This window comes from Aphelocoma coerulescens, chromosome 4A, assembly GCF_041296385.1.
Source record: "Aphelocoma coerulescens isolate FSJ_1873_10779 chromosome 4A, UR_Acoe_1.0, whole genome shotgun sequence".
Lineage (NCBI taxonomy): Eukaryota > Metazoa > Chordata > Aves > Passeriformes > Corvidae > Aphelocoma > Aphelocoma coerulescens.
In genome coordinates, this window is record NC_091018.1 from 3,515,488 (window position 1) to 3,529,783 (window position 14,296).

Here is a 14,296-nt window from a genome sequence, read left to right on the forward strand (position 1 = left end):
CCCTTGCAATCCAGCCCAGCGTGGCTCTTGCCAACTGGATCCAATGAACATTTGGAAAGGTGTGTTAAATAGTAGCCAGATCCCATTCTCTTAATTATGCAGCTTGCACCAGTGTGCTGCACTAAATCATCCTTGCCCAGGGGTGGTATAATTACTGCTGAATAGCCTAATGCTGAATAACTTAGTATACTAGAGGCAATAATTATTCCCTGAATGTGGCTGTTCCACTTTTCCTGTTTACTCATGTTCTTCAGAAAAATTATCCCCTGACTTCAGTACTCTTCAGGGCACTTCTGGTCCTTGCTTTGAATATTTTGGTCACAAGCTCAGCCCTTTGAGAGTATGCTAAAAAACTTCTCTAGAAGAATGAAAATGGTAATGGAATAAATATCTTCAGTAGCTCTGTCATGGTCATGCTATTCCTTTTAATTTAATCTACTATTTCATTTTGAATTGCTCAAAATTCTTTTTTTCTGATTTGGAATGAAAAAAAAAGCTAAATTTACAAACCCCAATAATCAAAGGTCACTTTTATCTTTAATATTTTAATAACCTGTGATAGTTTGCATTTGCAGCTGCAGGATTTTCATCAGATCCAATGCAAGATACTGCTCCATTTCTTTCAGGCACATGGTCCTTTGCTTGCTTTGTGCTTGGAGCAAGTGGGAGCAGCTCATTGCTGTTATCCATCTCTCTCCACTTAGCTGCTTTTGTGCCATTTGTGTAGAATAGTGTGGTGATACTGGTGGGACGAGACTTTTCATTGGTGCGTCTAAAGGCTTTTCAAAAATTTTATCCCACAAATGCTGCTCTGACAGGAGGATTTCCTCCAGATGAGAGATGTCAGCTTTACAGAGTGGCATTAATATTAATATTAACTCTCCGGAGAGTTTAGCAACTGCATGTGTTTCAAAACTCTTAGTTATTACTTAGTATAGTTTTAATTATTTAAAATCTGCATCACAGTGCAGTGATTTTGAAAATTTTCCCTACTTTACATCGGAAATGTTCAGTTTAAGTTAGAAATGTGTGGTGTTGATTTATCAGTTTGTATGTGATAGTCTGGCCTCAGTGTTGCATGCTAATTATCTTGAGAAACAGGCTTTGGGTCTCACTGTGATTTGACAATTAATTTTCCCTTAATTTTGTTTACTGTTGACTGACTTTGAGATGTGAAAAATTCCCAGATGAAAGGAAACACTGAGAATAAAGAGTTAAGTCTATTCGGACTCACACTAAGCTGTCTGAAGGTGACCCCTGTGGCCTCAGCAGTGTTTATTTGCCCAAGGTGCAAAACTCTTTCTGTATGACCCCAAAGTGCATATCTGCATTGCTGTGCATGTTTAAATGTTGCAGCAAACAGTTAAACTCCTGGCAATGGATTCTATTACTTCAGCAGACACTCATTCTAAACCATATTTGCTTATAACCTTATCTGAATAAAGGCTGCCCTGGTTCTGAAGTCTATAATGTTATTTCATTACCCTCACATTCAAACACGCATACAAATCTGACAAGCAGGAAATTCATTGGCTGAAAGCAACTTCCACTTCAGCAGCTGTATCTATTTTGGTGTATTGTCTTGGAGGCTGTGTCAACGAGCATCCCTATTCAAGTGTTCAGTATTCAAGTGCTGAAGTTTTTGATTGGAAGCAGACTAATATTAATCTTCAGTTATCAAAAAGTCTAATTCATCATCTATCTCCCCAAGTCCCCAGTAAAAAGAGCTGCTTTTATTTTTCTTTTAACACTGACAAAAATGCATTTTTATTTGCTGAAGTAAGATTTTATTTAAACAAAATTACCACCCCCAGAACAGGATATGAAACTAAAGAACTTAAATGTCTGATGTTATGGTACGTGAAATCAAAAGCACTCTCTGTACCTTGGAGACCAGACCTACCAGACGAAATTCAAGTAAACTAATTAGTGTTGAGCAAAGAACATTTTATATATTATGGCTCTGTGGGCTAATTTCACCCCTTTTCAGCTACTCATTATATAAAACTCCTTCAATCAGTAGCACATGAGGCACTGTACTGAGAGCAAGGTCAGTGAAACCAGACTCTTTTGGGATATAATGAACGGAGACAGAATTCTCCAAGGGATCTCCCTAATGTATGTCAGGAGCACAGCAGATCACAGAATAGTGATTATGTATCTGTAGGTCTGGTTTTTTTACACCCCCAACTGCTGTTTCCATGTTTTCTTCTTGAACATTTCTAAACTGAATACAAGGGTTTAGCAGGAAGTTCTTGTTATTAAACTGCCTCTTCATGGGAAAATGATAAAGGTGGATGCATGGAAAAAAATCAGGAATGCATTCCTATTTGGTTAAAAACTGAAGCTGATGAGCAGCCATGTAATATGGCTTGGATTATTCCTTATTTTATGGAGGTATGTTTTTCATGGATATCTTTAACTGCAGAATTCCTTCAGGCAGGCTGTCTGAACATGCAGAAGGAAGGGCCCAATAAACTCCAGTAAACTCTTCACAGACAGTAGAGCTGAGTTGCTGACTCATCCTAATCTATATTTTATCTTTATTTATCTCTAGTAAAGTCTGTGGCTCAGTGTGGAGTTAGATATTAACACATCCAAACCCTCTGGGACTGTCATCCAAGATTTATAAACAGAGAGATTATGAAATCCTGCCGGAAACCCAAGGCAGAGGCAGGACTTATTTTGAATTAAAGAGGAATTGATAGTTTTCAGGCAATAATGGAAAAACCCAAAGTATAATTTATAAATAAATACCACATCTGATTCTAGCCACTAGAGTCCATCTGCAATACTTACAAGTGACACTGACCATGCTGTAATTAAGCCTCTCCTGATGGGAGAGAGTTTTTAAAGTCCTTGCCAGGAGTTTGAGAGACAAACAGGACTCTCACCCTTTTCTGCTTCTGATAGTTGTTTATTAAGTCTTATCACAGAAATAGAGCTACTAGCATGACCCAGACATAGCACAAAGCAGGGAATGCAGGAGAAAGCCCAATTATCAAGATTACACGGCCTTTTTAAAGGTAAATTAACCAATGGTTACTAAAAATGTGCATTATTTTTACTTTTCTACCAAATATTTAATAACACAGCCAGGAACAGCGGAATTCTTCGCCCAGTCACCCCAAACTACTTTTTCTGCAGAATATGGAGTAGTAGAAGAAGGAGGAGGAGGTTTGGAGAACAGCAACACTCCTCCATTTTGATGGTTTTTTGCTTTTATCTATTTAATATAATTAACAAACCCAAAACCTCTAAATTTTTCACCCTGTGACAATCTTGCCTAGTAGTCTATCACCTAATTTACACCAGTGTAGTTTCTAATTCTTCCCAGATAGTGGGCAGGTTTTTTTCCAAGGACAAAGGTCAAAAACAGTGTTGTCCAGGGGGATAAAACCCTTCAAAACAGGCAGAGAAATATTCTCTGCACTCTGGGTTCCTACAACCAGAGTTTTGCTTTTTGGTTTAGGTGGTATTTGCCAAAACGGTTTCAGTTAAGAAAATGGAAAAAATATTTAAAAAAAGAAACCAACCAACCAAAGGATAAGTAGCTTTAAAGAGAAGTCTAACACTTAAAGAATATTATACATTTTCTCTGGAAAGCATATAAAAATTCTCTATGGCTGTGTGTTTTGAATGCATAAATGTTTGTTGAGTTTTGAAGTTAATGTCTTGTAAAAATAGGCAAGAAAACAAAAATGAATAGTGCATCTCAAAGCAAATTATCCATTAGATTTCAGAGATGTACTTGACCCATCAAAGTCTAATAACTTTGTGGAATCATTTTTGTTCCTTCAGGTTTATTTCATATACAAGAAGCATGACTTGTCCATGTTGAGCATGGAAACAAATCTGTTTTGTTATACAAAGCACAGCTTAGTTATCTGGAAGAAGCAAATATATACATACACTTCTGATTTATGTCTGAAGACAAATACGAAGAAAATATTTGATTTAGCATAACCTTGTCAGTGTTTTCCAGGCTGCTTCAGTCACAGAGGCACGTGTACCAGTATGGTCTAGTTTGTCTCTAATGATTTTTGATGTGGTTATCCTTAAAAAGCAATTTTTCTATGAACTGCTAAAAGATTTCATACCCTGAAGTACCTCTACTTTCGCCATTCATAACTAAATTGGAACACTCAGTTTTGAAGTAATAGTTAGTGTGATTTATTATTTACCAAGGCAGCAATGAAGAAATGTATTTGAAAAGAAGCCGGTAGCAAATTACAATCGATTTGCACAATATAACAAATAAAATGTTTTAGGGAGGCAGACTTGCTGTTTGACGTGATATGTGATCCATAATAATATTTCCAAGATGTCTGCTTCTTTATTACTGTCAACAATTCATTAATCATCTTCCTACAAAGAAAGCAGCTCACCCTTCCCCCTTGTTCAGACATCTAAGAAAGTGCAGATTGTGGCTCTGTGATTTCAACCCGTGCTTTACAAAATGCTGTTGTTTCAGTGAAATAACCATACAGAACTTCTAGGTGTCCATTTATGTGCCTTTGGAGTGAAGACATGTAAAATTACTTATCCTGTGATGGAATCACAGTATGATTATGGTCATATATGGGGTGATATATGGTCATTTTCCAGTAAGGTAAAAGAGTGTATTTTTATAACAAAAAAAAAAGGGGGGTTTAAATCATAGAATCAGAGACTAATTTGAGTTGGGAAGGACTTGAAAGATCACTGAGTTCCAACCCCCCTTCCCATGTTTTACTGCATGTTTTCCAGCTTGCTTTCTTCTCCAGCTGGAAAAGGAATCAGAAGCCAAAGATGCCTGAGTTTAAAAAAATGTTCTAGCCCAGTGATAGTGATGTGCCTAAGTGAGGTAGACTTCAGATTGGGAAGGTTTGTTGATTTCTCTGCTGCTTGGTATGTGTATTTCTCAGATTGGGTTGGACATTTCACTGCATCCTTGAGATAACAGAAAAGTTGCAGAGGAATGAATTTTCTGCTTCTAGTAAAGCCTAAATGAAAGATTAGATCAACAGAGATGTTTAGGCATGCAAAGATCCAGATAGATACTGACAGATACTGACAGGATCATCAGAAATCCCACGTTTAGGCCAGTGAGTTTATTCAGAATTAAGTGCATTATCCATGTAATTCACTTTTGAAAATATCATCCATCACCAAGCTGGATGCTCAAATGCCACTGTAAATCTGGACCAAGCTCTTCTTATTGGTAACCAAGACTGGGGGAAAAACAACTGCAAAATTTAAAGAATACAAGGATACAAATGGAGCTACAGCTTTATTTTATCCTTGAACAAAACAGAGGCTACTTTCTAAGCACAGCTCATTACTGTAGAAGAGATCATTCTGCCAAAAACACAGAGTAGTGCACTAAGTTATCTAAAAAGCCTCAGGAACTTCTTGGCCAGACAGCACAATCTGTTCAGGCAGCCCTTTGATATGCTATCAGCAGACAGAGAGCAATCTAGCTGTGGCCATTCCCTCTATTACTCTCACAGACTGTTGTTGTTCCCTGGGTTGTGTTTCTGTGCATATCCATGCCTGTAGTAATCCTTAATGGATTCCCCTTACATGAATTCGTGCAATCTATCCTCAACCAGTGCACGGGCAGGGTGAAAATGTGGGGCTTAGAACACTTCATTCAACCAAACTGAGCTGTAAACTGCAAAATGTGACATTAGTAGCAATTAATTTAAGCCACCAGCAGAAGGCTTAACTCCTGTTCTGGCTGTGTTGTGCTCCTTGCAGAATAAAAATAACAACTGGCCACTGCATCAGGACTGCTAAAGGATAGAACCTCCTCATTCAAGTAAAACGAGTTGCTTTCCAGCAGATGGAGTGAATAAAAGCTCTATCAAAATCTATAAGAATGTTTGCTGAGGCAGCTGTGGCTGAGCAGCCTTTTCATGTAATTATAAACAAGCACAATACTCATACCTTAATCTATATTATATATATATTATATACAATTGCTGCTATTCATTGCCTTCATTCAAGGTGCTTCAGGGGAGACAACGTGAGGACAGATAGTATGAAAGAGCAGCACATCACCAGAGCAATGTCCTACAAATTTTTCTTAATCATTGAATTTTGATTTGCACAAGAAATCTTTCATAGGAGAAAGGGCTGCACTGTTTTTTGGTTGTTTTTTTTTTTTGTTTGAATGTAAGTCATTTGCTTTTGGAGACCTTTTTCATGGGTTTTTCCAGTCTTTAATTTTGGAATTAAACTCTGCCACTTGGATAAGGCAGACAGGCAGTTAATTAGCCAAAAAATGGGCATTGAGAGCTCTTGGAAAAAAAAAAAATCACACTTTTGTAAGTGAAATGATTGCTGAGGATATGGTATTGATTTGATAGTTTTGCAGCTGAAAATGTTTGCTAATTGGAGAACAAATTCCGTATTTTTATTCTCAGCACAGAATCAAGAAGCTTCTGCATGAAGCATCAAGAGTAAATAATTGCTGAAGGAAAAATGAATCCCATAAAAGCCCAGGATGTGATACTGGATGACACAGCAACCTGGCAGCCGTGCTCTCGGCATTCTAAAACTGCCCTGGAAATGGACAGGTAGAAATAATCATAACTATCAATCCAAAATTAATATCAATGAATACTAGTAGGTGATTATTGCTGGCCAAGCTAATAACATTTTTCAATTCTGTTTTTCATCAAAATGGTCTGTGGGTTTATAAGTCCATCTGCCAGAGTGATTAACAATAAGATATAAAACCTTCTGATGTGTTGCTCTTATTTTCACAGAATTTTCTCTTTTTCTGACAAATCATTCTGATAGAAACTAGTAAAAGGATAAGGGGTAAAAGGGAGAACTAAAAATCTTAGATGTTTCTTCAGAGCCTTAAAAATGCCAGTAAAACATCTGAACAATCTGAGAATTAGATTAGATTATTTTTAAATGGATGCCTTTTTTCATTTCCCTCTATATTTTTTTCATCAGGTGTTAATGCAGTATTCAGGAAAGAGAAATCATATCCCAGTTCTGTTTCACAGGTCATTCAAACAGCAAAAAGTGTTTGGTGGTCTACAGGAGCCGTATATTTGCAGTCTGCCGGTAAGGGTTGACAAGTGACACCAATCCCTTCCTCACCTCTCTCTGAATTTTCTCAGGTTTGTTTAGTTTTGTCTTTTTCTGTGTTTTGTTGACGTTCTTTTAATAAATGTTCACCTCTATTCCAAATAAGGTATTGATATTTCTGAAAAAGTGTCAGCCACTGCCTTGAATAATTTCAATAAATATATGTCCAGCAATTCAAGAAGAAAGAAGAGCTGAAGTAAATCCACCACCACTGCCATGCTGCCAGCCCGTTCCCTGCTTCACAGCCCTCCATCCCCCCCAAAATAAGTTATCTATGGAGCTCTGGGACACTTGCTAGGAAGATAACGTAAAATATGGAGGTATGAATAAATAAGAGAGTGCTTGTTTCTTCCAACGTGTGTGCCTTGTGCTGTTTTATGTCACTTTCATGTTCCTCCCTTCATCCCTACTGTCTCATTCCTTTTATTAATTGCTCTGCTTTTTCTCCCCTTCCTTTTTCCTGGCCTTTCTTCTACAAAAACATAACTTCTGTTCAGCTCATTCATTTTTTGCTCATTCATTTTTTTTTTCTTCATTGTCTCTTGACCATGTTAAGTCTCCTTTCCTTTACCCTGGAGAGACTTTTTCTGTTCTCTCGTTTCACTCCTTGTCATTTGTCTGCCCCTCCTTCTGGCTGTAATTCTTCCAATTTCTTTGTCACATGAGCTCTGTCTCTGCGACCCCCTTGCTCTGCATTCTGCCTCTACTCTTTCTTGTTATGGTCTTCTACATAAGTGATTTAATTATTTTCTCTCCTGCACAGTGCACAGCTGGCATCTCCAGCTCTATCCTCTGATCTCCATAGAATCACAGAATATCCTGAGTTGGAAGGGACCCATCAGGATCATCGAGTCCAGCTCCTGGCACAAGATACCTCAGGAATCCCATCATGTGAGAGCATTGTCCAAATGCTCCTGGAGCTCTGGCAGGTTTGGTGCTGTCACCATTGCCCTGGGGTGCCTGTTCAGTGCCCAGCCACCCTCTGGAGGAGGAACATTTTTCTAATATCCAACCTAACCCTCCCCTGACACAGCTTCAGGCCATTCCCTCAGGTCCTGTCACTGGTTACAGAGAGCAGAGATTGGAGCTGCCCCTCCTCTTCCCCTCACGAGGAAGTTGTAACTGTGATGAGTCTCCTGTCAATCTCCTCTTCTGCAGCTGAACAAGCCGAGCACCCTCAGCTGCTCCTCACATGGCTTCCCCTCAAGGCCCTTCACCATCCTCATTTCCCTCCTTTAGATGGTCTCTAACACCTTTATATCTTTTTTTTTTTTTTTTTTTGGTGCCCAAAACTTCCCCCAGGACTTGAGGTGAGGCCACCCCAGTGCAGAGCAGGGCAGTTCAGGACAATCCCCTCCCTGGACCATCCTGTGCTGCTGTTCCTGATGCCCCCCAAGACATGGATGTCCCTCCTGGCTACCAGGGCACACAGGTGACACATCCCACTTGCCACCTTCCTTAGCTGTGTTACATCATCACAGCTTCTGGGCCTCTTCTGGACCCTTCCACCACCTCGCCGGGCTGCACCTACAGCTGCTTTGGGTTGTTCCAGTCAGGTATGAAGCAGACAGAGTGGCCTAAAAGCAGGTTCCCTTTGAGAGCAGGCGGAGGAGCTGCTGCACTGCTGCCCCAGGGTGCTCTCCCTGTCCATCGGAGCGTGCGGGGCCGTGCTGAGGGAGGGGATTCAGCGCTGGTGCCTGCTGTGCTCTGATTGTTCTGCACTTCCCAGAGCTGTGAGGAGCACAGCGTAATTAGATCAGCAATGAAGCTTTTTACAGTCTGGAATCATTTGTAGGTCGGACTGATGGTTTTGTATAGTGAAGGGTTGATTTTATGTAGAAGGGCAGTTATTGAATTATGATATGTCAGTCATAATAATTAGCAAGGCCTGTGCTCGCTGCAGCAGAATGATGGGGTTGTTTTTTCCCTTTGGGCCTATCTAAATTGGATAACGAGCATTTGAAGTTTCACCTTCACATCTAAAGCGCTCTTCTGACAGGTTGAGGTCCATACTGGATCCAAAGCCTGGAGAAAAAGCTGGGTATCCCTAAAATCACGGTGCCTTTGCTGGCCTTTCCATCCGCAGCAGCCTGTGAGCTCTCCGTTCATGCTGTTCAATTGTTAAGTGCTGGCAAGTTTTCCACTCATCATGACCTAAGTAGCAGCCACTCAACCACGCTTGAGCAGTTTGGGGACTAGCCCAGGCCAGGAACCATCCCCTACCAGGCAGCCGTGGTAGGACTGCCCAGCTTTGGCAAGAGAAGGACTCAGCTGAATGGAGATGAGCTGTGCCTGTCGGTCCAAGGGCCCCAAAATGGTTCCTGGATTGTTTCGCTGTGAAAACCAATGTGCTATTTTTAATCTGTTCAAATGCAGTTCTGTAGCCTCCCATGGACTTGCATTCAGGAAATCACTCACAATTGTTGTTTTGTGTCTGGAGTGCCAGACTTGCAGAGGGGTGGATTTAAATATGCCAATAGCGACAGAATTTTCTAAGAGTCAAGTCAATTCCTCAATCCCTTCCCTGAATCAGTATGTGGATCTATTGCTTAAGATGTTATTTATGAGCTTAAATTGGTAAAATGAGCAGTCCTAGGCCCATATTTTTCTTATATATCAAATAGTTTTGTCTTTTCTTTGTAGTAAAAGTGAAAATATCAATGTTTTTACTGTTTTTGTTTGTGCTAGTTCACTTAGATCATTCATCTTACACCAGTGGAACTCAATGAAATGCTTCTAATTTACACCAGCCCAGGTAAAAAAAAGACAACCATAAGCCACTCAAAAGGGTTGGTTTTTTTTTTACATGATATTCAATTTTTTATGTAAGAATTCTTTCCTGTCCACTGTTTCTTCCATGTGCCTTTGAAATGGGAAAGGGCTGCTGCTGTCACAGTGCTTTTCCATGCTCTTGTACAGGCAGGCTTTAAACAGATCACAACTTGTTAGGTACTGAAATAATCAACTTCCTTTTTTTTTTTTCTCCCAGACTAATGGTAAGAAACTTTGGATGAGTTTTGGTTTCATTTTTCTTACATGTTACCAATTTTGAAGATGCTTTAACCAGTGCTGTTACTAAAAACATTTCCAGTTAACCGTGAAGTCCAACGAGGAATGTTCCTACCTCTATCATGTATCTACCTCTATCTACCTCAATATGTGTGTGGAGAGTGTGCTTGGCATTGACTCATTTATTTCACCTTTTCCTGTAGGAAGAAATTCTTTATTTTATTCAGAAATTAATATTGGATGTGTTTGCTAAACCTTAAGTTCTACATGTCTGAGGAGTTAAAAGTTCAAGATGACAATGTAAATCTCAGCATTGATTTCATCCCTCCTTACTCTGTAAGTAATGTTTATTCTTGGAGATGGGTTCCCATGTGACCCTGCTCTGGAAGTAATTACTGGGTTAGTGTTTAAGGCAGAAAGCATTTGTGGACTGCTAACACACAGGCTGACAGAAAATTCTCAGCAGATCTTAACTCAGATTTTCACTTCTGCAAGACTTTTGCAGAGCGTTCTGATCACAAATTGTGCTTGAGATATCTCTGTTCTAATCCCACCCATCTCTGTTTGCTACCAAAACCAAGTATTTAATTCTCCCCACCCACCCAGTTGCATTTTCTCAGCTCTAGCTGCTCTCTCACAATGCCTCCTACACTGCCTGGCAGCGATGATCATCTCCTAACAGTGACTTGCATTCCAACTGGGCAATTAGAGACAAAGGGGGTAACTTTGTTTAAAGTTTTATATTTAAGAAATCTTCAAAGTATCTTATGAGCTCTAATGACAGGGTTATCAGCAAACACGAAGAAAACACAATGTGAATTATTTATTCCTTCATCTACTTCCCAACTGAAAGGAAGTCAGCTTCTTGTTAAGAATCAAATCCCGGCCCTGCCAGAGACGTGCAGTGTGGTGAAAGAGTCAAAGATGTGATGACAAAGCTGTTTTAGCAAAACTCCTCCAAGGCAAATGTTAAATAATGTATTTATATTTAAGTACATGTACACAAAAGTAAATATAAGTGTATTTATGTACATGTCTATATAAATAGTATTTGTGTGTGTGGTACATTTTCATATACACAGTTTTTATAACAAACACATAAAGAGTTTATCTAAATATACTTATAGTTTCATTTTTTTGACTGAAAAAGAAAAAAGTCTGTTTTTTTCTGTAACAGACTCCAGCACTTGACACACTTGATAATACTTTTTCTGCACTGAGATTTACAGAACACCAGAACTTTCTCCCATTACTCGGGATGAATTGGTCAAAGGCACATCAGAGTATATCTACAGTTCCCTTTTAAAACTGGCTAACTAAATTCTAAAAGCTTTAATCTTGGAACTTCTAGCTGGATAAAAGTCTTGGAAACAGAACATTCTGATATTTATGAGTTCCCCTGCTACCAAAACCTTGCAAACCCAGTACAGTAGAGATTATGGAGATTCCAGTTCCACTGGTTGCTGATCTGTGGCACTTTGTTTTACATGGATTGTATTGACAGCTTCATCTGGAAGGGAAATGGAATAAAACATTCCTTTTCAATAAGTTAATTCTGTTATTGATTTTAGTTTTCATACCTATACACTCGCAGTTGTTCCCTCAGTACTTTCAGAATCCACAATGAGGTGCTGGTTGACTGAGGTGCTTAGCTTTATATGGCTTTTTAAGTTATCAAGCAATTCTTAAAAGTGATTAAAAAGAGTAATTGCCTAACTTAGTAACTTATGTAGAGTCTCTAAGACCATGTCTAAGCTATTCATCATAAAGCAAGCTTAGAATTCACTGCATTCATATTTTAAACAACCTGTCATCGTTTATAATCTCAGTTTGCACTCCCCAATGTAAGAAGCAAGATAATGTGCTAGGGTATGGTTAGATAATATTCTGGGTGCAATGGAAACAGAAGAAAAGCAGACACATACAGAAATAAGGCTACCACATAACTTTTAATCTGTTTAACAGTAATTTCCATCAGGATGTCAGATCAGGTCACATTTACAAATGAGCTGTGGAATCACGGCATGAAAGATCAGCTAAGGACGAGGCTGATATTAGCTCGGAATTTTTGTTATTTTATCTGTTTAACTATAACTTCAATAAGGGAGGGGCGGGTCTTTTCTAATTCATAGAGACCAAATATTTTCTTATAAAATTCTGTTGCATTGATTCTGATGTGCACACCAGCCACATTTAAGATCCATCTTCTCTTAGTGACAATTAAAATGTTGCTCAGCCAAGAAACACTGGCCAAGGAGTCCAATTGCCAGATGAGGTGGGATCTTTTCACTGACACAGAAAACTAATTCTCTGTTCAAAAACTAGTCCTGCCTTCTGATCCTCAAGTTCAGTTACTCATTTTCTTTTTCTTTATTCTTGAGTCCAGCTCAGCAGAATTTATTTTTTCTTGAACACGATGACCCCCAGTTCCAACTGTGCTGTCTAGGAAGGATTCAGCAGAACATTTTATACTTTCTTTTCTGAAGTACCTCAGACTTCTTAATTATCCAAGTCATAATTTTCTGATCCAAAGGCACAGGAAAAGGACAAGCAAGGTCTAGGTCTTGGAAATTATTAACATCAGCTTCATCCAAATAATAAAGTTTTAATATACATTTTAAGTCTTTCTAGATATTTTACCTAAATTAAAATGAAAATTACTAAATTGCTCCTTCAGAAAATAGGAGTAATGTAGTTATTAAAACTGAAATTATGAATTCCCTTTAAGCACCCAGGAAAAGTACCCAAACACAAAAGGGAGGGACACCTTTTATTTCCAGCACATCAGAAGACAGTGGAGATTATCCTCATGGCCTGAAACCCAATGACAAATTCACTTTCCAGATCCTCCTTAAGGAGTCAGGGAAAGACCAGAACCATGGAGGACAGATGCATGGCAGAGAAGAGCAATAATTTTTTGAAATAGGATGAAACCTGCAGAGCCTGGTCCCCATTAGAACCCAGTAACCTCAAAAAGTTAATGGCTCTGAAACACAATTTTTTTTAATCACAATGATCTTGAGAATTTTTATTTAATTTATATCCATCTCCTATGCTCTTATTGATGGAGTTGTTTGAATTTTCAAGCTTGATTATCCCTTGTTTATCAAAGGAATGGGAAGACATATGTACCCATATAAAATCAGGGGGCATCATCTCTCTTTTGTGCTGAATAGATGCCATATAGCCAGCAGCAGATGGACAAGACCCATAAATCCTGTTCTGGCTCACTCAAAAAATATTTCCAGCCACACTTTGTTTGAAATTCCAGCTCTTTCCCTTAGTCCTAAAAAGCCTTCTTGATCTTTGTCCAGGTTACTGAAGATTTAAGAGGGTCAGTGTCCTCCTTGGCTTCAGCTAAAATCATTTGTCCTTAGGCAGCTTTTCCTTACCAGCTCCAAAATCTGCTGGATTATTTTTGCAATTGGAAATTTGGCAATTTCTCGTGTCTAAAGATGGCACAGATGCTGCAAACTCATTTAATCACAACTGAAGATTCATTTTCTTTGTGCTTTGAACTGTTAATGTGCCATTTCTGTCCTTTACTGGGTATGAGCATATCACCAGATGATAACAAGCACCAGTATAAGTTTAGGCTGTATATCCTTTTATTTCTTGCTTTAAAACATGGAGAGGTAGCAGGCAGCTAATTTTTAATTGAGTTTGTTGGGTTTTTTTTATATTGAAACCTTCATACTCTCCATGATCTTCTAAAGGAAACATTTAAAATCCATTTTGTAATAGCTAAATATTTAATTGTTTTTAAAAGTAAAATGTATAGGTTATAAATCTTGTAACAAGTGTTCTCCTGCTACCTGGTTTTAAGAATTATTCACTGAAGCCAGGCAGAGCTGTTGAAGTCCCAGAGGCCCAACAAAGCACTGATGACATTGCTACCAAAATTGTTTTGGAGATTTGGCTGTCACTGTTCACCTTTTGCTGTGAGCCCACCAGTTAATACAGAAAAAAATCCACCTAAAGCGCTGTGGCTTCCCTTCTCACTGCATCTTTGTTTCATAATCAGGGCTTGATAGTGTGAACAATTTAGAATGTCTATATTGATTAAACCTTGGGAGTCTTCACTTTAAATTCTAGCTGGTATTCTGCAGACTATAATGAACATTACCAAATGCATGGTGTCTTCTGGGAAACACCTTGAGATTATCAAGTTTAATTTCCCCGAGGAAGTTCTTACAGC